Source organism: Lissotriton vulgaris, chromosome 12, assembly GCF_964263255.1.
Source record: "Lissotriton vulgaris chromosome 12, aLisVul1.2, whole genome shotgun sequence".
Lineage (NCBI taxonomy): Eukaryota > Metazoa > Chordata > Amphibia > Caudata > Salamandridae > Lissotriton > Lissotriton vulgaris.
The window spans coordinates 91,418,101-91,442,564 of NC_141700.1; the positions used below are offsets into that span (position 1 = coordinate 91,418,101).

The following is a 24,464-nucleotide window of genomic DNA, read 5'->3' on the forward strand; positions in this document are numbered from 1 at the left end:
CATTTATGCTAATGGGACTGGGAAGAAGAGTATCACTTATAGGCTGGTCAATGAGAACCGGGGGTGTAGGAGTGCAGTCTCGTAACAGGAGTGGGACACTCTCCAAGGATAGAAGGTCTTCATTACTAGCAGTACATCCTACACTGGGGGAAAGGGCGTGGAGCGGGAGGTCTGAGGGGGGGCCTGTTTTTCATACATTCGACAGAGCGTCGGCGCTCTGCCAGAGAATTTTCCCTGTCTAAGTCAGTGGGGGCCCTTGTGAAATAGTTGTCAAGTGTGCCATAATTCGTCCCCTCGTCTTTTCTGCGGACGCTTTGTCTGGACTCTGGGCCATGACGGACAAATACACCTAGTATTAAAATCGATGAATAAGGTGAAAGAGCGTGGGCCCAGCCCGGCCTCACTCGGCCTCTGAGGGCCTAAGAGGGCCCGCCCTTTGCCCGTGCTTCGTCCCGCGTGCGCGTTACGATTACTCCTTTTATGGGAGGGGACCCAGAAGGGGCGGGAAGAGGACCAGTTGCGGCCGATCAGCGCCGCTGAGCAGGCTGGTCCTCGCAGTCCCACCTCTGTTTCTTGTGTAGGGCTGGCTGTTCAAGCGATGTACTCCAGGTCCCAGGTAGACAGGACAAACAGTTTCAGCATAAGCGAGCGGCTCCCGCGAAGCAGAGGCCGCGAGAAGTGGCGTAGTGGACAGTCAGGCAGACAAAGCGGCAAGGTCCGTGAAAGCAGCAATCCTCATAAGGCACCCACCGGATACACACACTGCAGATCTTTTTGAGCAGAAGGGGCGGGAAGAGGACCAGCTGCGGCCGATCAGCGCCGCTGAGCAGGCTGGTCCTCGCCGTCCCGCCTCTGTCCGTGTGTAGGGCTGGACGTTCAAGCGATGTCCTCCAGGTCCCAGGCAGACAGGACAAACAGTTTCAGCACAAGTGAGCGGCTCCCGCGAAGTGGGGGCCGCGAGAAGTGGCGTAATGGACAGTCAGGCAGACTAAGCGGCAAGGTCCGTGAAAGCAGCAATCCTCATAAGGCTCAGATTTGCCTAACTGAGCTTAGCTGGGGTGAGGCGAAGAAAATGACGCTACTGCTGAACTCTGTGTCCGTGCCACCTGCCTTTCATGGCCTGGCACCATGCTTTTGATTGTGCATGTCATGTACTGGAGCAGTATTTTATTGGATGAGGGAGCACTCCGTTCACCCTGTGGTTCTGTGCTTGTCTTTGGTGCTATGGTTACTGGGTTGGTCAGTCCCTTGTGATTATAGCTAGTTTATGTTGGCCCAACGAACCATGCACTATTCACTTGGTGCTATGCACCTAAACTAATAATACTTTTTCAGCAAAATCTTGAACCTGTTGTAATTACCTGGCACCATGCTTTTGATTGTGCATGTCATGTACTGGAGCAGAGCAGCAGGTCCTGAAAGCCTACTAGCGTTCAGGTGGAACAAGCAGTATTGCACTGCTACGGACCCAAGGAACCTACCTTTTTTCTTCTGGCTCACTATATCGGAGTAGCAGTTTAATCTGTAAGCCTAAGCCTGGCCAGTAAACACCTTAATGCACTGTTCCCCAGACTGGAGCTATGATGCGTGCCTTTTGTACTATAAGTGTGCTGCAGCTGCTGGTATGTCACGGGCAATTGAAAGACTTGGAAAGGTTTATAGCCAAGTATGCACCAGCCTAGTCCCACCCATTTAATATATTATTGCTAATGCCAACTACATTTCAGGGAATTTAAGAGCGAAAGAGGCCCTTAAGATGCCTTCAGTAACATTATTATTTGGGTAGAAAAAGTTCTGGATCATAGACAGACCCAGAGTATTTTAGTTAAATCCCCAATTTGAAGGTGGCGTTTGACTGCCTCTTGGGAACAGAACTTATATGTTAAGAGAGCGTCAACACCCATATAACACTGAAAATACCCGGTGTTACTCTTCATTCAATAAAAGCTGTTAAAAAAACAACAGGTATCTCACACACTTACGTAAAGAGTGTGGAGTCTTGAAGTTGTTTTGCAGATGCATTGTGAGCCCCTGCCATGGTCTAGTAGCTGGACAGGCGAGGGCTTAGCAGATTTAACTTGCACGTGAAAATTGTTTTGTTTTTTTAAACGGTTTAAACTCTGCTTTATTATTGATTACATTTAATCACTCAAATAAAGCGTTTCAGACTGTTTTTAATGAACAAGTTACTTACCTTCGGTAACGATATATCTGTAAGAGACATATTAGTTATTGATTCCTTACCTTAAATTTACCCCAAGGCATCAGACTGGATCCTGAGTAATTTTTTTGTAGCAGTACCCCTGAGCGTCGGTAGGTGGCATCGGCCAACTCTGTGTTAGTCTGCATCGCCGGGATACCGTCGCGGTATCTACTTAGACACCGCCCTCGCACGCTGACATAAGTTCTTTACACGGCATTCCACGCCTGAGGCGCAGAGCCATGCAGGACACTAATGCACAAAACTAGGGCCCTGACCCTGAAAGGGAGTAACTGACCCTAGAAGTCAGTTTACAGTACAGGGGAGGATGGGTGGGTGGGGCGTAAGGAATCTATAACTAATATATGTCTCTTACAAATATGTTGTTATGGAAGGTAAGTAACTTGTTGATCTGAAAGACTATTTGTTATAGATTCCTTAGCTTAAAATAGATACTCCAGCAATACCAATCCCGGAGGTGGAATTGAGAACTAAGTTCACACCAGAAAGTCCTGGAGAACTGAATGGCGAAAGTAGTAGTCTCTCTGGACGTGGCAGTCCAGGCTGTAGTGTTTAGTAAACTTGTGCAGGGAATAGACCCCTCCACATTCTGTTGTGGAACGTCAACGGCCTACTAGACCGCATAAAACATACTGCTGTTCTTGCAGCTCCCAGCGTCATGCGACGGATAACCTTTTTCTACAGGAAACACACCTTCTGGGCACTCACTGCACCTTCCTCGCCCGGTATGGGTTCGGCAGGGTCTGGTATTCTGGTTTCGCACAGGGCTCCTGGGGGGGGTTGCCATACTGCTTCGCAAGGGGCTTCCCTTTACCTTGGCACAGGTCGAGAGACCCACAAGGCCACTACTTGGCCCTGACGGGCAAGATCGAAGAGCATCCTTTTAATCTCCTGTGTGTATACATACCCCGCCACAACTTTCTCTGTCCTTCGACGTCTTACACTCTTAGTCTCCACCTTTCCACATGATCCGACGGTCATTGGGGGCGACTTCAATGCAGTTATGGAACCCTCCCGCGAGAAGACAGGTGCTCCCTCTGTGTCCCGTCTTGCTTCTGCGAAGCACTTATCTGACTGGTCCAAAGTCCTGGGTCTCTGCGATGCATAGAGGGTGTGGAATCCCCGCCCAGAACAATACACTCACACTATGGCGGCCCACCATACTCACTCTTGTATCGCTATGCTCCTGTTGCTAGCTCCAGACTTTAAGTTGATGTCTGGGGCTACGATCCTGCCCCGAGGCATCTCAAACCAGCCGCCTGTTTACCTCCATCTCGGGAACACCCCTGGTCGCGTTCGTACGCCTTGGCGGATGAATGCCTGGTTTCTGCAGGATGCAGAATTCGTTGAATCCCTCGGGCAGGAACTGAGGCATTATTTTTCGATTAATAAGAGTCCGGTCTCCTCGCCGGGCACTTTATGGGAGGCCGGAAAGGCAACGCAACTATACAGGGGGGGGGCGGCTAGAGGTTTGGTCCACGCGAAGCGCACAAAATAGGCCGCCTTCCTTGTACAGCTGGAGGCCCACGCTGCATAGTTGGAGGCGGCCCAGGCATATACTGAAAGCGAGGACTCCGCTTAGCAGCTTACATTGCTCTGTGAAGAGATCTGTCAGAACCCGTTGGGAGTCCGCTAAAATGCTATGGCGCTCCTCCGTGGCACGCATGTACAGTTGGGGTGATAAGAATGGCAAATTACTTCATAATTTAGTTTCATACGCCAAGGCCAACCGCATTATTCCAGAGATCCGTGATGGGACCGGCATTCACTACGTTACCTCTCGGGCTATTGCCCAAGTCTTCGCGGGCTATTACGCTGCCCTTTACACGGCCAGACCTCCCGAATCCTCCCTGGCTAATTTGCTGTCCGAAACCGGGACCCAGCACCCCGCCTCTCCCAGATGGTCTCAGAGACTCTGTATCTTCCCTTCACCACGGAGGAAATACATGGGGCCATTTCGCTCCTGAACTCTGGTAAGATACCAGGGCCGGACGGCTATCCCCAAGAATACTATGCAACCCATTGCGATATGTTGGTCCCACACTTAGTGGAATTGTTTAAGCATGTGGTGGACACTGGGTCCTTTCCCCAAGAGACAGACATAGCCACTATTGTGGTCCTCCCAAAGACACAGCCACCTTCCCTTGCATGTGCGGATTACCGCCCCATTTCCCTCATTAACACAGAGGTAAAAAAAGTTGCCACTACCGTGGCTCAACGCCTCCGCCCCCATTTACAAGATTTGGTCCATCCAGACCAATGCGTTTTTATACCTACCCGGGGTACCCGACATTGCATATGCCGCCTCCACCTCGCCATCATCTCACCCCGTATCTGGTCCTGCTCTTCATTGACTTTGAAAAAGCATTTGATACGGTGGACTGGAGCTACTTGGGAGACGTGTTCGGGGTGATGGGTTTCGGCCCCCGGTTTAGGCACCTCGTCCGTGTCTTATACTCCAGCCCCAAGGTGAGGGTCCTAATTAATGGTGTGCTCTCAGAGACGTTCCCCATTCAGAGGGGCAGTCGCCAGGGCTGTCCGCTCTTATTCGCGTTAGCGATGGAACCTCTAGCCTCTCTCATACGTCAGGACCCCTGCATCCGGGCATGGGCTTGGGACCCCTATCACGTCGACAAGATCGCCCTCTACGCCGACTAAGTCGTCCTCTTCCTGGCGGACCCAGAGAGCTCCTGCGCACGGTTCTTGGACACCCTCTCTTCCTTTGAACGGGTCTCCGGCCCAACTCGGCGAAATCCACTCTGGTTCCCTACACCAGTACCTGGCTTGTTTCGATTGGCAAACGACCATTCCCCTGCGCAGGCAGTCATTTAAGTACCTGGAGGTGCGGATCGCCCTCCTTCCAGAACTCGAATGGGCCCTGAATATTACGCCCCTGGTTACCAAGGCGGACCTCAGAAAATGGCAATCCCTCCCTTTCAATCCCCTTTTTAAAATGATGGTTACCCCCGTTTTTTTTATCTATCTTACAAAATATTACTCTTCACCTCCCGGTGAGCTGATTTACCGCTCCCTAGTAAACAATGGCCCTGCATCCCTAGACTTGTTACGTGCCCACAGGGAGGGTTAACTGGGCCCCCTAGAAGACGTGGACTAGAGATGCTCTCATGGCCCCCCAAGACCTTGTCGACCTCCAAGTTGCGTCTAGTCCAACTCTACTACCTCCAGACGGCTTACCTCACTCTTGCGCGCCTATACAGCGCCCGTATACGGCCCCACCCCGACCTGCACGCGATGCAATCACGTCCCTGCGGACTTCTACCACATGATTTGGCAATGCCCTGTCCTTGCACTATTTTGGCCGAGTGGAACGGGAACTCACACAGACCCTGGGGTGGCCGGCTCCCCATGTCCCACTACGTTTGGTCCTGGTTGTGTTTGATGGCCTTGACGGATCTCGGGCCGAAAAGCGCTTTCTAGGAACAGCTGTGGCAGTAGCGAAGCAAGATATAGCAGCACTCTGGTCTCAGGCCAAGCCCACTACTATGCGGAAATGGAGACGGGGTGAATTGGTGTGGAACCCCTCTTTGAGGACCGGGGCTGCCCTAAGCTTTTTGGCAAGATATGGGGCAAAAGGTTCAATCTACTGAGAGGCGCATGTGTGTCTTGTACAGGAATAACCATATGCAAGTGTTTTTATTCATCCTAGAGAATGACTTACAAGTCTGTCATCTCTTTTAACCCCTTCGATGCTGATGACGAGCTCAGCTAGTCAGCCACGGGTGACGTGTGCGGATGACGAGCTGAGCTCATCATGTATCGCGGTAATTTAAAAAATGCTGCACAGCGCAAAAATCACTGCAGCAGCGATGCGGTTAAATGTATTTTATCCAAATAATGTGTTTGATTTCGCTGCCATTTTTTTTTGTTCTTTAAAACCAATAAAATTGATTATTAAAACAAAATAACTTGTGCAGGGATGCCCACATGGCTGCCAGACAAATGTCACCAAGGGGAAACTCAATGTCCCAAAGCAGTAGTGGTTGCGGTTGCCCTGGTAGAATGGGCGTGCACTCATACTGGAAGTTCCTTCTTTGCCAAGAAATAACACATTTTTATGCAAAGAACGACCCACTGAGAGGTGGTACCTTTCTGCACGTCTGGACCTTTGACGCCCAAATAGCCACCAAAGAACTACCTTTGACGCCCAAATAGCCACCAAAGAACTGATTATCCACACGGAATTGTTTTGTGCGATCCAGACAGAAAGATAGCGCACGTTTTGGATCCAGGCGGTCGACCCTCTCTTCCTCATTTGAAGGATGCGGGGTCAGGAAAAAGGTGGGCAAAGTGATGGTCTGTCCAATATGGAAACAAGCATTTGCAATGCAATAGGTCTCGCATTAGGAAAGTTTGAGCTATTTGCTTTGTAAATGACAATTTATTTTATTTATGTGTTGGTTTTGAAAATAGCTAAATTAATAGCTTTGTCATTTACAATGCCAATAGTTATAACTTTCGCAAATGTGACACCTATAACCTGGGGTTGCGCTGAGTGATGCAGTGTTGGTGCTGTGTTGGCGTTGAGTGATGCTGGGGTGGTGTCGAGTGATGCTTACCAAGGCCAAGGCGGACCTCAGAAAATGGCAATCCCTCCCTTTCAATCCCCTTTTTAAAATGATGGTTACCCCCGTTTTTTTTAATCTATCTTACAAAATAATACTCTTCGCCTCCCGGGGAGCGGATTTACCACTCCCTAGTAAACAATGGCCCTGCTGGGGTGGCGTCGAGTGATGCTGGGGTGGCGTCGAGTGATGCTGGGAGCAAGAGGGTGAAGTGGGTGTCGCCGACGTATGAAATTATATTGATGTTGTGCGCTCTGGCGATGTCGGCTAGCGGGGTCATGTAGATGTTGAATAGGGTAGGACTGAGGGATGAACCTTGAGGGACACCGCTCATTGAACGTTTGGGTTGTGAGGTGAAGGGGGCTGGGAGGGGCGGGGGGCAAAGGATCTTCTGGGTGCGCCACCTGAGGAAAGAGGCCATCCACCTAAGGGTGTCTTTTTCAATTTTAATCAGGTGTAGTCGTTTGATGAGTGCGAGGTGGGAGACAGTGTCAAAGGCTGCAGAGAAGTTGAGGAGGGTCAGGACGGCAGATTCTCCTCTGCCTAGTAGGGTGAGGATGTCGTCTGTCACAGCGATCAGGCTCAGTACTGGTTGGCTCGGAATCCTGATTGGGAGGGGTCTAGCAGGTTGTTTCTTTCCAGCTGTTCGGCGAGTTGGAGGTTGATGGCTTTCTCCAGAAGTTTGGCAGGAAATAGGAGTATCGAGATGGGGGCAGTAGTTTTGGAGATCGCTGTGGTCTGCGGCGGGTTTCTTGAGGAGGGGGTCTGACCTCCGAGTGTTTCCAGGTTTTAGCAAAGGTGGCTGTGTCGAAGGAGGCATTGAGGATGGTGGTGAGCTGGTGGCTGATCTCGTCGCTTCCAGGGTTGAAGAGTCGTGGGGGCATGGGTCAGAGGGTGCTCCCGAATGGATGGAGTTCATTAGGGAAGTAGTGTACGGTGTTGGGGAAGTGGTCTGCTACAGAGTCGCTGAGTTCCTGTGATCTGGCGATCGAGTTCTCAGTGGCTGATGGGCAGGTGACGATGGTGAAAAGTGTCTTGATCTGGTTGGCGCTGGCCTCAATGAGGTTTGCCAGGGCCTCCCTTTTCGTGTCTCTGAGCTGGTGGTGATAGGTTTTGAGGGCCGACTTGAAGGTGGCTCGATTGCGGTGTCGCTTCTGCTGGTGCGCCATCTTTCTAGGTGTTTGCATCTGCGTTTCAACGTGCTGATTTCTGGGGTGTACCAGTAGGCATGTTTGGTGGGTCTGTGCATTTTGGCTAGTTTGGTGTGGGCAACTCAGTCAGCGGTCCAGGTTATCCAGTCGTTGAAGTTCTCTACTGCTCGATTCAGGTTGGTAGAGTCCTCCGGCTGGTTGATGCTGAGAGCGTCGCCCATTGGTGCTGAGCGACTTTGTCTCAGCTGTGGAAGGAGGGATGTGGTGGTTTGGGGGACTGCAGGATAGTCCAGTGATAGTTAAGTGGAGGATGGAGTGATCGGACCAGGTTTTTCTGTGGATTCAGTGTACGTGAAGACAGGGGCCTAGGATGTGTACAGCTCTGTATGTGAGGTCTGAGACCAGCTGCGTGAGGCCAATGTTGCCCATTTGTTTCAAGTCAGTGGAGTTGGTGTCTGTGGGGTCATCCAGGTGGAAATTGAGGTCTCCCAGGAAGAAGTAGTGATGGGATTTGATGGCGAGTGGTGTGATGAATTCTGTGATGGCTTCACTGAGGCTGGTTTGAGGTCCTGGCGGTCTGCATGCGAGGGTGCCTTTGATGGCAGTATTGTCGTCAGTGTGGAATTGGAAGTTGAGGTGTTCCATGATTGGTGTGGGTTAGTTTTAAGTGGTGGTGCAGATGATTGATTCCTTGTGTATGATGGCAATACCACCTCCGTGTCTGTTGGTGCGGGTAGCATGTGCAAGTGTCTGATCTAGGAAAAACTGCAAGAAAATTAAGCTTACAGGCAAATACCGTCAACAACTTTACTTATTCAATTTGTGGGCAACTGCTGAAAATGAAGCAGGCTCCTTCTTTATGGCATGTCAAGACATGATCCTGGGAATAAAAACAGCATCTTGCTAGAAGCAGTGGTTGTGACTACATTTTAGTTATATGTTTCTCTGGTTATATGTGCATAGTGACAACTTGAAGTTATGTGCTTTAAAATAAGCATGCGTCATACAACTTTGAACTCTTCTCTCAAACCAGCATGAACATTTTGTGGCACCTTCTAGAATTGTATGCAACGCCAGAGCTACATACACAGTTCTCAATCCAAAGAATAATTTAGTCACTGTGAAACCAAAGGGGTTTTTGTAAACAGCAAACTAAAAAACACACCTATATGACATAACAATATGGTGAGCAATATACTTCCAATAAAAAATAAGAAAGAAGCATTGGCAAAACAGGTAGGTCTGGTGTTGGCTGTCAGTCTTTAGGCTTTGCCAATACTTTTTTTTTTTGTGGCTTTTGCAAAACTTCATTGTTGGATATCTGCAGGGCTCCTGCCAACATACATATATGAAAATAATTGTCTAAATGCAAACTGTTTTGGTGGCTAAAAAACAATCCGTGTCATAGTAGTGGCACTTAAGAAAAGTACTTTCTGTGCAAACGTGCTCCTTGTGAACAGGCAGTAAAATTAGCCAACAGCAGGAGTGGGATGACCCACTGCCCCAATCTGTATACTGTAGTGGGCAGGAGACATATTTGAATGATACGACAATAGACCAAAGGCTATAAGGCTGGCTAAGAGCCCATTTATGTAAACATATATTACACATATAATATTAGTACAATCGAAATGTATAAACACCAGATCCAACAAGCACTGGAATGGCCAATATGTCTCCCCTTTTGGACTTTATAAGTGTTTAGCCTTTCAGCACATTATCCTGGGTGCAAAGCCAATAGGTTTCGGCAACCCGAGAACTATTGGCTTGTCTATGTGAATGTGTTTGGCCCTTTCCAAATATGTCAAATTTATATTACACAGCGTTAGCCTCAGCACAAATCGGACACAATTCAAAAATAAGGGAGGAAGCCGGTTCTGCATGGCAGGGAATTCTAAGTGACATTTCATCAGACATATCACTGGACAAAGCACGTGGATGTATTGTTCTAAATAACAGCATAATAAGGACATATGTGGTCTGAAGAAAATACAGAAATAAGGGAGCCTGTGCGGGTTTCAGATGCCCCCTCCAGAACCAGCAATATGAACAGGGCCGTGATTGAGCTTTCGGCACTGTGCTTAACTAAATTCTTGACAGCAGTCGAGAGGGTTATGTGAAGAACTAGTGAGCTGGAGAGCTGGAGAGAGCAAATAATATGAACATGCTTGAAGTCACTTCGATATGAGACAAGAACGAAGTGAGTTAGTTCGGTAATTCCGTCCTGTGTGTGCCTTCTTGTTACCAAAATCTGTTACTATAATCTGCAGTACACGTGAGTGACCAGGTGAAAGCACCAAGCTAGTGAGCAAGCCTTTTGGAAGTGCATTCTATTTGTAGTACAGAGTGCTGCAAAATGGTTATTAAATAGTGAAACCAGTTAAAATGGATAAATTTGCATTACACAAACGCGCTGACAAAAGCATTAACATTTAAATTACGCGTCACGCACTGCCTATACTAGTATGAATTATTTTCGACCAATCAGCACTAGTTTTCCCTGAATCCTCTAGAAGAGTATGGGTTTTCAACAATACATTGTTGTAGGCAACATTTCAGTTGGCGCAAGTTACATCCTTTTCTATCTCATGGTGTAGATTTGGTGTGAGCTGACCTGTGTATTTAACCAGTACAAATCCTTCTTTTTTTCTGCTGGGAATAGAGAAGGCGGAATAAAAAATATGGCACCACATCCAGGTACAGAAGAAACATATGTACAACTACTGAACTGGAATCTCCACATGGGGATCGGCGGGTTACCTTTTATTTTGTAAATTGGCAACGGAGCAAAATAATTCATTTCATTAAGAAGCAGGACATTAAAATAAACTCGGCTGCAGCATTAGGAGACAAGATGGGCGGCGCTGCTTTGGATCGTGTAATAATCGCGCATTCCAAAGTAGTGCCAACCATCTCAAATGCTGATCAAGAGGGGAGAGGATATGGCGTAAGGGCTAGAGTGGTTCGAGTATCAGCAGGAGGCTAAACATCCTCGATTTCTGGGTAAATCTATCCGTTAATTCTCCATGCTTGTGTCCCTATGCGCAATGGAACTGATACCGACACCTTGGGTTAAAGTTCGCACTATGTGAACATTTTTTTCTTCTTTAAAGCACAAAATGTACAAATACATGAATACAGGAAAGCTTTGCGGATGGCGGGGGTGGGGGGTGAGGGAGGGGGGAGCGGCCGTGGTAGCGTGAAAAAACAAGCATATCAATTACAAACATGAGAACACAGGAAAGCCTTTCTGGGGGATGAAGGGCCACTGTAGCATGAAAAAAAAAATTACAAATAGAAACCTTCCAAAATCATGCGCTGGATTCGGGCTAAGGCTGGAAGCAAAAATAAATAAATAAATAAATAAATAGTTAAGTGCACCTCAACAAATAAAGAAACAAGCTCTTGGGGCGGGAGCGCATTGGCGGGGGGAGCAGCAGCCTTTGATGTGCGAGCGAGTGGGAGGGAACACCATATGGGGTGTGATTGAGAAGTGAGGCCAAGCGCGCGCTGGGGAAGCGTCGCGGTTGAGTACCTCACATGCATTGGGGACAATCCTCGCTGGTTTCTAGAGTTATTTTGCCTACTATATTCTCGAAGAACAACGCTTGTGCGTTGGTTCTACGAGACCTAAAAAGTAACGACTTTGGGGAGAAAAGCAGGTCGAGTTGAAAGGACAACGTTGTCCAGATAAACAGCAAGGAAAGGAGGCCTAGAAGACAGAGCCTGAAGCTCACTCACCCTGCGAGCAGAGGTGATGGCAACCAGAAAAGCAGTATTTAAAGTCAAGAGTCAGAGGGCAAACAAGGTAAGTCAAGACCAGGTCCAAGTCCCACTGGGGCATTACGAAAAAAATAGGAGGAAAAAGGTGAGTAATGCCCTTAAGAAATCTATTTACAATAGGGGACTTGAAAAGAGAAGGCTGATCAGGAAGCCGAAGAAAGGCTGAAGTGGCCGATAGATGGCCCTTAAGAGTGCCCAGAGCAGAGCCCTGCTGGGCCAAGGAAAGGAGGAACAAAATGACCTCAGAAAGAGGAGGAGAGAGGGGATCTACAGCCTTTGCTGTTCCCCATACCACACATTTGTTCCATCTACAGGCGTTTACAGTTATGGTGGAGGGACACCTGGCTGCCAAGATAACATTACAGACTTCGGGAGAAAGGCAGAAGGCTGTCAACGGTCGCCGCTCAATCTCCAGGCAAGGAGGTGGAGGTTGGACAAGTTCGGGTGGAGGACCGTCCCCTGATAATGCAACAGAAGATCCTCCCAGAGAGGCAGTCGGATCGGAGGATCGATGGCTATGTGCAAGAGCTTGGGATACCAGACTCTACATGCCCAATCCGGAGCCACAAGAATGACTTGGGCCCGGTCACGCCAGATCCTTTTCAGCACTCTAGGCAGAAGTGGTATAGGCGGAAAGGCATATAGAAGACTAACTTCACTTGCGACAAAAAGCAGCGCTGAGCGAGTGCCGCCTTGGAAATTCAAACGTGCAGAACTTCTGACATTGCGTGTTCTCTTCAGTGGCAAATAGATCTAACCAAGGCTCTCCCCACTACTGAAAGAGACCTTGCACCACCCCAGAGTGAAGACGCCATTTGTGAACAATCGTGCACTGGCGGGTAGGCTCGTCCACCCTCACGTTCAGTGAACCTGCCAGGTGTTGAACCACCAGAGATATGCCCTGATGTTCCAGCCATTCCCAAAAGGTGGACAGCCTCTTGAAATGGGGTCCACGACCCCACACCACCCTGTTTGTTGAAGTACCACATGGCGGTGGTGTTGTGCGTGAACACCTGCACTACTCTACCCTAGACAGAGGAAAGGAATGCCTTCAGTGCAAGACGGATCGACCAAAGCTCCAGAAGGTTGATGTGGAGCCTGGACTCCGCCGGAGACCAGAAGCCTCTGATCTCCGCCTCTCCCAAGTGGCCGCCCCACCCCAGAAGTAATGCATCTGTCACCACTGGGAACTCTGGTTGGGGAAGGGAGAGGGATCTGCCGTTGACCCAATCCTGGTTTGTTAGCCACCACTGCAATTGACGTGCAGTGCCCTCTGACATCTGGACGCAACTGGAGATTCCCCTGCTACTGTGCCCACTGGAACTTCAGGTCCCACTGCAAAGCCCGCATACGACACCTGACATGATCTACCCGCAGGAGGCCATGAGGCCCATTAGCCTCAGGGTCATTCTGATCTCAACTAGAGACAGAGGATGAAAGATCGGAATCCTAGCCTGAATATCCCGGGAGGATAAGCCCAAAACTGCGTTGTATCCAGAACCGCTCCAATGACAAGGAGCTTCTGAAAGGGAGTCAGGTGTGGTTTCAGCACGTTGATAGTGAACCCCAGCGAATGCAAGAAGTCCGCCATAGCCTGGTGGTGGGAGACGACAGTCTGGGACGCGTCCACCTTCAATAGCCAGTCGTCGAGATAAGAGAAGACTGGAACCCATGATCTGCGCATATGAGTTGCAACAACCGCCATCACTTTCGTGAACACCCGAGAGGTGGTGTTACGGCTAAAGGTGCGCACTGTAAACTGAAATTGCTCGTGGCCTACCGCAAACCGTAGGTAACGCCTAAGGGCCAGCATTTCGGGAATGTGGAAATAAGCGTCCTACAAGTCCAACGCTACCAGCCAGTCTCCAGGGTCGAGAGCAGACAGAACCTGAGCAAACGTCAACATCTTGAACTTCTCTTTCTGGTGGAAGCGGTTGACGTCACTGAGATCTAAGATAGGACGCATGCCTTTGTCCTTCTTGGGTACCAGGAAGTAGTTGGAGTAGCAACCACAAACTACTTCAGGCACAGGGACGCGCTTGATGGCTCACTTGGCCAAGAGGGCGGCAACTTTCTGACAGAGAAAGACCAAGTGATCCTCCGTCATGCGATGGAATGTAGGTGGCATGGATGGAGGGGTAGTCTCGAAGAGGAGGGAGTAGCCCCTTCAGACTATCTGCAAAATCCACCTGTCCAACGTGATGTTCTGCCATTGGGGGAGGTGATGGCGGATCCTGCCGACCAGGAAGGTTTGGAAGCTGCTGTAGAGGGAGCACTGGTGGACTTGCTCGCCCCCCCCAGACCCACGAAACGGATGTATGATGTTACAACGCGATCTTTTAGATCACGGTACATTATATCGCTGTTTATACAACGCAAATCGTTACAACGACTTGCGCTGTAGGGTGCTGGACTTAGGAATATTATGATTTACTATTCCAACTTCAGCCTACGTACAGTATGGAAGGTGTTGGAATAGTAAATCACACTATTCCTTAGTCTAGAGCGTCCTCCAGTGCAAGTTGTGGTAACGACTTGCGTTGTAAAAGCAGCGATGTATATGTATTGCGGTGTTTTGACATTGTTGTTAAGGTAGTTTCCCCCCTTTGAAACTTGGTACCACATCCCCAGCAGCACATAGGCTGGGCTGCTTGCGCAGACCTGTAGCTCTGGGCGGAATGTGGTGCAGCACCCCTTCCGTAGTCACGAAAGGGGCAAAAAGCAGACTGCGCAGGCAAGTGGAAGCGAAGCCCAAGGACCTGGCCATAGCCCTAGAATTCTTAAAGTGCTGGAGTGCATTGTCCGCTTTGTCGCCAAACAAGCGACGGACATCAAAGGGCATGTCCAAAAGAATCGATTGGATATCACCCGAAAAGCCAGTGGAGCTCAACCAGCATCTCAGAGCTACCAAAGTTGAAATCGTTCTGCCTGGCGAGTCGGCGGTGTCCAGCTCAAACCGTATGACTAACTTTGCTGCATCTCTGCCCTCAGCGACTGCGCAGGAGAGAATGGCCCGGGCCTCCTCCGGACACTGCGGCAGCACCAGCGCAACCATGTCCCACACTGAGTGGAGGTAACGGCCCAAGAGACAATCAGTGTTCACCGACCACAGTCCTAAGCTGGAGGAAGAAAACATGTTCTTCCCAAGATAAAACAGCTTCTTGGATTCCCTATCTGGGGGAGCAGTAGGGAATGTGCCCTTAGAAGAAGAGGCTTGGACTACTAAGCTCTCAGGGCTAGGGTGTTGGGAGAGGAAAATCGGGCCGCCCGGGCGTCGGTCAATCATCCTATCCACAGGAGCCCCTGTGGTGGGCTTGGACCATGTGCCCAGAAGGATGTCAGTTAGGGGTCATTGAACAGCAGCAGCTGGCTGAAGCACCTCGATCAGGAGGTTGGTCCCGACCGCCACCGTAGGAAGCTCAAGGCGCAAGGTCTCAGCCGCCCTACGTATCACCACTGCGTATGAGGCTCCCTCCTCCGTAGCCATGGAAGGGGGAGAAAGCATACAAAGGTCTGGTGAGGTGTCCAGACCACTGGCATCACCCAACTCCTCTCCAGTCAGATTCACTCAACTGGTCTGCCAGAGGGTCAACAGACCCCTCCCACTTCTGGCTGCCACTCAGGGTGACAGTAAACGTCGGGATAGAACAGCGGTTGAAAAGTACCGGTTGGCGTCGATCCGGCTCCGTGTTCAGGTTAGTGTGGAGGCCGGGGGTCGATGCCGGCTGGGGACGTCAGTGGATTCGAAGCCAGAGGAGGTGTTGTAAGGTCAACCGGGCCAGAATGCGAAGGCCTAGTACCCCCAGCCATGCCCGCTGGCGGAGTCAGGCTGCCCACAGATGGCATCAAGGGCTTCGTAAAAACTACAAATTTGGGCAGGGGTCGCACCGGCTTCCAGAAAAGGAGGGAGGCTTTGTAGGCGGAGCCACAGGACGACCACCACCCACATCCTGTTACGGCCGACGGACAGGGAAAACCCGAAGAGCGACAATGCTTCTTCCCCTCTTTTGTTGCTTAGACTTACATGAAGACTTCGAAGATGAGTGGTGGTGATGACTGTGACTGGTCCAGCGACCTCCCTCTCGAGCGGCACGAACAGACTGCCAGGCCTTCAGAAGCTTTTGGGACCACAAACTACATCAATTTGTGACAGGTGTCACAAGCCTTGAAGCTGATCCACTGTGACATCTCTATGTGCACCAGGAGTCAACACAACTCGAAAAGAAGAAGTCGGCAAAAGTCGAAAATGTCAAAAAGTGACTAAAGGTACCGCTCTCTCCGGCTGGTGCAAAAAAGAAAGAACTGACGTCAGTGCGCGAGAGCTGTATCTAAGTAAATACTGCAACATTATCCCGGCGCTGACTACGAACGCGGAGTCGACCGACGCCACCTACCGACTGCTACGAAAAAAATTCTCTGGTTCCAGTCTGACGCCTGGGGGTAATTCTAAGGTAAGGAATCTAGTACTAATAGTCTCCTTCAGATTTAAATAAATTGCATCTATTTCAGAAGTTATCCTATTTACGAAGAAAGCCATGGGAGGGTCTTCACCTTCCTAAAGAGAATAGCCACATGAACTGGAAACCTTCCCATTGAACCTGGGCCTAGAGCATCTGTGACTGTTGAAATTTTATTTTTAAACAAACTCAGTTTAGCTTCAACTTGATTGGGCCATGTATTATGTTGAAAAACATGCATTCTACATAAAGAAAAATCCCTATTCACCGCAACGAAAACAGACTAGAGAATAAAACCCTAAATGAATCACGAGTTAAAAATGATTTAAATCTTAACGAGGGTGGAACTTCTAAAACTTTTTTAAAAAGGAGTATGTGGTGATGGGGAGATAATTGAGGCAGTTCATAATAAAGCAAGTCTCTTTTTTGAAAACTAACGACTGTGCAGCTAAGCTAGACTTCAATAAATCACATTTGATAAGGAATACATGTTGAGCTCTAACTTGTACAGCGTGTGAACAAGTTGGATTGAAGACAACAAAATTAGGTCATACGCTTGTATCATGCAATAGCTTGTTACACTCTCCAGGAATGCTACCAAGCAAGACAAGCTTTTGCTTCTGGTAGCACAACCAGCAGCTGTCTGTAGCTTCACAATAGGGAGTGCAGCACCTTTTGTTCAAACCATAATATGGGCTCCGAAGAAATTAGGCTTAAAGTCAATGAAGCTGTGCATTTGGGCGGGGGGTGGGGCTCTCGGAAAATGTGCGAGTTGCTTAGCCTTTATTAGCTCATGACGATTTTCACTGATCAGACATGGCTCTCACTACAGAAAAAGTTGGAGACCCCTGATATGGAGGATAACTTTCACACAAGCACAGACCAAGGTTGTGCAAGAAGTTATAGATAAAGGCATAAATGGATTCCAGCAAAAGCAGGCGTGGCAAAGAAGAATGTGGCTCACTTTTATAAACATGTAACACTAGTAACTTATGTTGATGCCCTTTCTCTACTTAAATGTATGACATTTGATTCTTGAGACAGCATGTCATCATCCGTGTGTTAGGACGGAATAACTTCAAACAATACAGGGGAAGCATAGTGTACGGGTTCCACTTTACATCTTCCTTGAGAAAGAATCAAAGTCCTTTGACTAGTGCAATATTTCAGTGCAGCCACTTTTTCCACAACTGGGGATAGCTCCTCCAATTTTGTTGAGTCTTTTACACATGTCAACTCACCTTTTGCACATGTCACCTCTCGACAAGTCGCCTTCATGAAACCCACCCCTGAATTCAATCTCCTGGATTCCAAAATGATCAAAAATAACAGAATCCTTCCTTGTCACCATTAACTCAAGTTTACATGGTTGTTTCACAACTTTTGAACAGAGTAATTTTTATCAAGATTTTCCCTCTGCAATCCAGCTCGCAAGAAGGTATAATAATCTCACATGATTAAGGATATGAAAAATCTAGCAATTGTTTACATAGCCCCTAGTGGTTCTTGTTAAGTCTGGTTTTAAACACTCAGCAGTTCTTTACCACTACAGAAAAACGGATAGTGTTAGATCACGCTGACCACCTTTCTATCCCGTCCTGTTTTCTTGTTTGGTCTCCAAATTTGATGGATTCAACCCAGATCTCTTGACTGGGGAGGAGAGGTTGAAAAGTTGCAGCACTCCGTCTATCATCTTGTTGTGTTTACAAACTATACATAAGACACACAAGCCGGAACACAGCTCATAAACCCAGCACAGTCCAGATAAGACATATAGGTGTGAATTACTGAGTTTATTTGAAGCAGCGCTGTACAGGACATGCCATGCTCTATCCAACCCACCCCAACTGGATATAGTCAAATTCAACAACACTCCATACCACCAGCATTTACTTTGTGCTTGGCAATAGGCACACCTACCATCCTGGAACACACACATATAGTACAGATGCCTGGTCACAACCCTCAGACAAGATTAATTTTAAATCACAAAATATTAACGCATTTGCATATTCTCCTAACGGGAACATACCAACTCCCACTACTAATTTCATATCCTGATAAGCCAAATCAGACTTTGGTCTGGAACTATTTAAAAAGCTATTCCTGCACGGGAGAGAGAGACTTGAAGACAGTGAAGAGATAAGAAGGCAGGTAAGAGATAACAAGAAAGCAGAATTAATGAGGGAAGGAAAATGTCTCATCCAAATGCTTTACTGATAAAAGCATAACACGATCCTATATTTCCGCCGTCAGTTTAAAACAAGCATTTGCAATGCAATAGGTCTCGCATTAGGAAAGTTTGAGCTGTTGGTATTGTAAATGGCAAATTTTATATTTATCTGTTGGTTTTGAAAATACCAAAATTAATAGCTTTGTCATTTACAATGCCAATAGTTTTAACTTTCGCAAATGTGACACCTATAGCATTTGTAATGCAATATGTGTTGTATTTACGTGACTTAGATGTTGAGTGCAGTGTAATTATGTGGCGTGTAATTATGTGGCACTGAGTGGTATTTGGAGTGCATGTTGCATTGAGTGCAGTGTAATTATGTGGCACTGAGTTGTATTTGGAGTGTATGTTGCATTGAGTGCAGTGTAATTATGTGGTGTGTAATTATGTGGCACTGAGTTGTATTTGGAGTGTATGTTGCATTGAGTGCAGTGTAATTACGTGGTGTGTAATTATGTGGCACTGAGTTGTATTTGGAGTGTATGTTGCATTGAGCGCAGTCTAATCAGTAGAGTGTAATTATGTGGCGTGTAATTATGTGGCACTGAGTGGTATTTGGAGTGTATGTTGCATTGAGCGCAGTCTAATCAGTAGAGTGTAATTATGTGGCGTGTAATTATGTGGCACCGAGTGGTATTTGGAGTATATTTTGCATTGAGTGCAATGTAACTATGTGGCATGTAATTATGTGGCACTGAGTGGTATTTGGAGTGTATGTTGCATTGAGTGCAGTGTAATTATGTGGCACTGAGTGGTATTTGGAGTGTATGTTGCGTTGAGTGCAATGTAGTTATGAAGCATAATTATGTGGCACTGAGTGGTATTGTGTGGAGTGTGTTGCATTCAGTAGAGTATAATTATGTGGCGTGTAATTATGTGACAGTGGTATTTGGAGTGTATGTTGCATTGAGTGCAGTGTAATTATGTGGTGTGTAATTATGTGGAGTGTATGATGTATTCAGTAGAGTGTAATTGTGTGGCATGCAATTATGTGGCACTGAGTGGTATTGTTTTGAGTGTATGTTGCATTGAGTGCAGTGTAATTATGTAGCATATAATTGTGGCACTGAGTGGTATTGTGTGGAGTGTGTGTTGCATAGGGTCCAAACCATGAGGCGAGCCCTCACCCCCCCCCCCCCCCCTAGACACTTGCTTGTTGTTTATCAACTTCATGTTACGCAATCACAATCCGGCCCTTGAGCCCAGGCTCCTTCCTGCCAGTGAGATAGATGGATGATGGAAGGCCTCGGGACGATGCATGTATGGATGAAGGGTCACGCCCCCGCGGCCGGATGTCATGAAGGGAGAGAGGCGGGATCTGTCAGTCAGTCTCGGAAGTTGATAAAAAACAGTCCAGCCCACGTGCCCCCGCCTGTCAGTCCCGGGTGAGGCAGTGCAGCGCCCCCTGCCGCCGGACCCCAGTCACGACCGGCTCTTGATGGCGAAGGGGGCGGGCGGCTGACAACAAAGAGCCGTTGTAGTGGGCTACGTTAGCATGCGATAGCAATGGAATCTTTTCGTGCCTGTCAACCTCCAATACCCCATGATGGGGTTTCCATGTGAATTTTACCAAGCCAGACTTCTGCTAACTGAAATAATCATTGTACCCACCTCCCCCCTCTACTAACCACATAAAGGTGGATTATATTTGCAGAATAAACTTCCTTCGCCTTGTTTTTAACAGACTGCCGTGACACCACACCCTTACTGATGAACTTCGGGGTGGCTTCCCTGCCTTTCATTTCATCATCTTATCTGCATGCAACACTCGCAGTTACGCAGATGTCTAAACTTGCTCAGAGAAGCAAAAAAGATATACTTGCCCAGCCTCTGCTCTCAAGATCATGACGCACCCACTTTACAGTTCCAAGTGCAAACATATTTCGCGAGATTTTTGCTTATTGTAAAAAGAAAGAAATCACCGCTGCAGCCCTGCTCCGTGAAAACCGGAAGTCAGGCACTTTTGGCCCAGACGGGGGCGGGGCCTGCAATCCAGCAGGAAGTTAAGCCCTCCGCCGCCGAGGAAGCAGTGAAGCCGGCCGACTCCGACCAGCGCTGCAGAGGAGACACGCCGAAAGAGCCCGGTGAGTGGGAGGGGGGTGTACGCGTGTGTGTCTGTTCGAATGTGTCTGTGTGTGTGCGCGTGGGTCTGCGTGTGTGCGCGTGGGTCTGCGTGTGTGTATGCAGTGTGTGTATGCAGTGTGTGTGGCTGGGTATGTGCGGATGCGTGACTGTGGTTTGTAAGACGGGGAAGGGGGGAGGGGAGTGCGCCGCTTGTATATGCCTGCGTGTGTTGTGCCTGTCTGCGTGTATGTGTGGGTGGGGTGAGGGGGCGGCAGCGTGTGTATGTGTGCGCGTGCGTGCAGAGGGGTGGGGGATGGCTGTATCTGTGCCGTTAATGCGTGCGAGGGAAGCGAGTTAGGGAAGCGAGTTAGTCTGCGCAAGCGCAGCTTAGAAAGCTCGCTCCCGAGGTGAAATCTGACAGAGTGAAAGCGCGCGTCTGATTGCTGTCCAGTCTCCTAAATACGGGCAGCATAAGTTGTCGAGCTGATGCATTCATGCTTCGCATGAATGCCACATCAGCTCGACCTAAAAACGTTACAATGTGCAGAGACTTGAAACGTGATTTTATGCTTACGTAATAAAAACAAGATGTTAAAGGGACATTTGAACCCCTGGATTCTCTTAAGTGCACACTGAAATCAAAACACCAGTTAAGAGTGTTTTTTTAAAAACTTTCTCGGTTAGAGAAACCAGTCATGACTTAATATTAAGCACATTGGCCAGAATATATTAAATTGACATGTAAAGTAAAATACCAGCCGAATCTAAGCAGCAGGGCGCAAATTGACTACTTCAAATCTGCCAATAAATACTGTTGCTGGGGAGATCACCTCTACTAATGCTTGTGATTCGGATAAAAATAACAACTGCAGCATGATACGGTCTTCCCTCTTGAGACGCCACATGTTCATATGAAAGATTTTGCAACTATATGTCACAGTCGAACAAAAACAACAAACACTTACTAGTAAATGTTCTCAGAACAATTAATCCACAGTAACTATAAGTAACAGGTAAGAAAATGATGCCTTCATTTTTATTGTAGCTCCACCGCAAACAATTATAAATCATCAGTAATTCCTCATTACTAACATTAAAAAAAGAACACAAAACAGACACTAGATATTTCAGAACTAGTCAAGTCTTGGCAGGAGAACTAGAAATTATTGCAGAAGGACAATCGCACACCAACCACTAATGATATACGTTGTATGCACCGTCAATTGGACACCCTCCCCCACTTTATTCACATTCATTGACGTTATGAATTTAAAAATGAGTCCCCATTCGTTATTCTTCAAGATAAAGCACATTCAAAGGGGCTGAATCTCCAACTACAATGTTTAGGTTTGTAAAGGCTTGATACTTCTTTTTAAACAGTTTAATATCATCGATTTACCAACAAATAGTTCCCCTTTGTACCGTAACCATCCTTGCTTCAGGGGAATTAGTCAAGAATATAACTTAAGTACTACGAATAACCGTATTTGTTATCAGAACAGCCACCACCAAAGAGGCCAAGGTTACATAAAAAGCCCTCCTAACGGTTACAACAGATCTTCCTACACATTCAACATGACATCTCTGGTGACAGTCACATCCTACCCGGTTCAGTCTAGGGGCCAATACAGGATGCTGGTAGAAATATGAACATTTTAAAAGTCTAACATCTTCACAAGATCAGCTCTATGAAGGCGATTTGTTACGCACCTTAAAAGAATTGACAAACGTATTCTAAAATACACATTTAGATCATGTCAAAGAACAGCCTTTTCACTCCTTGCAACCTCTCCCTTCAGCGACTCATTTAGAGGACAAGGAAAGTAACCACATTTTCTGCATTCTTTTTACACGTGCACTTCCAGAGAATAAAGGGCACACGACGCACAATTTTTCATCTGGATTTAAATGTATCAAAAGCTATAGGTTGGCAGCGAACAAAATGTTAGTACAAAATATGTACGAAAAATAGTTGACCACCTGTACTCCTCAAACCCGCAAATCAGGAAGCAAAGCTTAGAACAAACAAACATTGCACATTGAATTCCATGGCTTTCTGCCTAATACAGTAATAACTCCAAATGACGTCCAGATATTTAGGGTTCACGAAATGCGAATTAGAAAAATTAGGTAACCTATTTGGCCAAGTATTCGCCTGTCAAATGGTTACCCTCTGGACACCCACTTGCTTCCACTGCCCACCCCACATTAATACGTCACCCCCTAATTTCCCCTCACTTCCCTTCACTACCACACCCTTCTTACATCTCTGTGTCAGCATCACCCTGTTTTCTTCTCCCCTGTCTTGTATTCCTCTATGAAGCAGGATTCACTATCCGTTTTGCGTACGCCTGCCTGCATACCTGCCCCTCCTACGCCATTTTACAGCCCTTCTTGCGCTGTCTCTTACCTCTGAAGCTCGCCCACAACCTCGGCCGCCGCCTGTCAAAACGACCCTCCTCCGGTATTTTCTCACCTGTATTGTTGCTCAGCCCCTTGAATTCCTCGCCGAATTCTCTCGAAGCTCAGTAACGCCCCTCTCCGCTTCCCCACCTGGTCATTGGTGAATTTCACACTAGAGAAACAAAAAGAGGACACAAGGCACGAAACCTTAAAGAAAGCAATAAAATAGAACTGCCATCTTGGAAGGGAGCGTAGTAAGATGATTTTTGACATTACGAGTAAGAGGAAAATACTTCCTTTTCTAGACTATCAACAATTTTATATTGCTATTACAGTTTTCTGTTAACATTTTTAAAAATAATAATATTTCAAAAAAGAAATACGCACGTTATTCAGCTAAACTATGATTTGTTTTCCTGGTTAAAAATTGTACGTTCGGTTCGTATTCCTTATTGAACTCTTTGCTCCAATTTCAAATGGTACAGTAGAATGAAAAAAATATCCTTATTATATGGAACACCGTAAAATGTAATTGCATGAGCAACCCCAGTCCTTCCTCTGTGTTTAATGACGCACCATTCTGGTTCTGCAGCAACGGTTTTACAAATCGGAATGAGTTTCGCTTTGTAGGATATGATATCCCGCCTTACGGTCTTACAATTTCCAAACTATATTTGAGATGCCTGGATAGCCTTGGTGCCCGCGTCTCATCCTTATTATTCAGGACGAGGCTGCGACTAAAGCCGGTAAACAAAAAAAGTCACATAAGGTAGTACTACGCCGCACATTACCACGTCATCCAATAGTGATGGCAAAATATAGTTTTGACATTGCCAGCCTCAATTTTTTACAGTCAAACTGGCTTAAATTGGTCAGTCGTGATGTCACTGGGGCAGCCGTTTCTCCAACGTGTTCTACGCCCCCCCCCCCAATCCGAGAACGACCTTAAGATGGTGACTTTTCCCACAGCAGGGTCGCTGCCTAGCTGCTGAAGTCGAGCATTGCCTGCTCGGTAGCACAATTTCACACCTGGTTAATCTCTAGAATAGGGTGACCAGGTGCCCCGGATTTCAGAGGGCTGTTTTCTTAACCTTGAAAACATGTCCAGGTCATAGCTGCTAAGGTTTCATATTGCCATGTGTGACATTTAAAAAATTTGAATGAAATTATGAGTTACATTTCAACGACTAGGAGAGACACTTTCTCGTAAGCAGACATCATGTCTGGGCCTCTCTCATGTGGCAGGTCTCTCAGAAACCGTCCAAGCCCCAACAGGATGTGTGAGCAGAGGAGCCACTGAAGTCAACAACATAGGTCTGTCTGTGTGTGACGTCAGTGTGTTGCCACGCAGGGTGCCACAAATTAGAAACGATCATTAAAAATGCAATAGGTCTCGCCTTTTATTAAGTTCAAGCCATATGCTTTGCTGTACAATATGTAATGTAATGTAATGTAAAAATTACTTATAAAGCGCGGCATTCACCGGACGGTTTCTTGGCGCTATTCACTTTATTCAACAAGAGGCAGGGAGCGGGGGGAGAGGAAATTATGAATAAGTGCCATGGA

The 24,464-nt window shown here is 47.4% G+C and overlaps 1 protein-coding gene across 3 annotated transcripts in view; it reads right to left on the minus strand.

Annotated features, from left to right (window-relative positions):
* The window catches only part of LOC147673470 (dnaJ homolog subfamily A member 1-like), a 134,514-nt gene extending 111,445 nt beyond the window's left edge, over positions 1–23,069 (minus strand). Inside the window, exon 1 of one of the 3 annotated variants that reach the window (XM_086947317.1) lies at positions 22,972–23,069. The gene's annotated coding sequence lies outside the window, so the exon portion shown is untranslated. Of the gene's footprint in view, positions 1–22,760; positions 22,871–22,905 lie in introns of those variants that run through there. The other 2 variants (XM_086947316.1, XM_086947318.1) reach the window with 2 other exon arrangements.
* Between the last annotated feature and the right edge of the window lie 1,395 nt (positions 23,070–24,464).